This window comes from Pseudomyrmex gracilis, unplaced genomic scaffold, assembly GCF_002006095.1.
Source record: "Pseudomyrmex gracilis isolate BER0280 unplaced genomic scaffold, ASM200609v1 scaffold_670, whole genome shotgun sequence".
Taxonomy (NCBI): Eukaryota; Metazoa; Arthropoda; class Insecta; order Hymenoptera; family Formicidae; genus Pseudomyrmex; species Pseudomyrmex gracilis.
Genome location: NW_018021254.1, coordinates 60,180 through 62,054, shown reverse-complemented (window position 1 = coordinate 62,054; position 1,875 = coordinate 60,180).

Here is a 1,875-nt window from a genome sequence, read left to right as displayed (position 1 = left end):
GAAGCCGTTACGGTAGCAAAGGAGTTCGCGACGAAAATTGTGTGTGAGCACGGGATTCCGGAAACGATTTTAACAGATCGAGGAACAAATTTTGTAAGCGAACTATTTAAAAATGTTTGCAAGTTGCTGCGAATAAATAAAATACAGGCGACGGCTTATCATCCGGAAAACAACGGAGTATTAGAGCGATCGCATCGAACATTAGCCGAGTACATACGTCACTACGTAAACGAGGACCAGACGGACTGGGTCGAGTGGGTGCCGTACGCAATGTTCGCGTACAATACGACACCACACACGGCAACAGGGTTTACGCCCTTTGAGTTAGTATACGGGAGGTGCGCGGAATTACCGACCGCTTTAAAGAAACCACCGTCTACACAATATAATTTAGAAAACTACGCGCAGGAATTAAAAGAAAGATTGCGAGCGACAAATCGAATGGCGCGGGAAAAGCTGAAGGAAGAAAAGAAAAAAGCGAAACGTTACTACGATAAAAAGACAAAGCAAGCAGCGTTTAGCGTAGGAGAAAAAGTTCTAGTGTCTTTATGACGAGACACTGAGAAGAGGCAGATCCAAGAAATTAGAAGCAAAGTGGATAGGACTTTACGTAATAATGGCAAAGACGTCAGACGTGACGTATGCAGTAAAAGCGGGACGGCGCACGCAGAATGTGCACGTGAATAGGCTGAAAGCCTTTATAGAAAGTTAAAAAGTTAAGAGAACTCACCAGGTTGCCTTACTCATCGTCTGATAAAACAATGAGNGGGTGGACAACGGGCGGCGGGGGACCCAGGCAAATAACATCCTCCGAGCCGTCCGGGTCGTCCGGGTGGACCTCCGGGTCGGGGGAGGCAGGCGGCGGAGGCCGCGAGCACAAGAAGATCACCTCCGGGGAGCCCTCGAACCCTCGGGGGTGTAGGACGTCGCAGGGCGCGGAGAACCGGAGCTCACGGAGCTCTCGGAGCTGAGCGAGGTCGTGGATCCTCCCCAGCTGTGGTTCGGCGACTCCTCCGCACTATCGTCGGTGCACGACGAGTACACAAACTTGGACATGGTGGACACTAAAAACAAAGTTTTGTAAAAAAAAGGGGGCACACTCGTAGGTTCTGAAACCAAACACTTACACTTGTTTGTCACAAAAGAAAAAACACACGGTAACACCGTTGTTACTAAGTCGGTGGCAAACAGGGTACTGGTGCTCATTGTCGTGAAGAGCCATGGTCCGAGGTGCAAAAGACAGCAGGGCGTCTCAAATGTAAGTCCTAGAATTAATATAAGCGATAATAAAAGAGCTTAGGTGACAGAGTAACGAACTCGGAGTACGACCGACGCTCGCGGTTCCACCTGTTAGGCGACACCGTTCGCGGTAAACGTAAAATGTAAGGCGTATTGTATAAAACATTTTGCTTGCAGGAAAAAAAAATGTTGTTAATAAAAGTAGTAGTACTTACCTGTTGCGTTGCGTGGAGTGGAGCCGGGAATCAAGAATACAGCATACGAAAATTTCAGCACAATCCTGGCATGTACTACGAGAAGTACGGAACGATGCTCCACGTCAGCGAAAAATGGAGATTAGTCGTAAGGTTAGACGTATCTACGGTATACACGCGAGTAGAACAGGCGGAACGCATGTTAAGGGATACGCAGAAAACATGCGGGAACATAACGATAGTTTGCAAAGGCGGAGAATTTTGCAAAAGTTTCGTTGCAGAGTTACAGCGTAGGTTGCAAAAAGTAGAGAGACTGGCCAGACGCGTTAAGACAATCGTGGGTACACCAACGCGTTACCGAAGGGGGCTAGTGGACGCGGTAGGCTCTGTCGCAAAAATTTTGTTCGGCACCATGGATGCCGACGACGAAAAACAGATATCG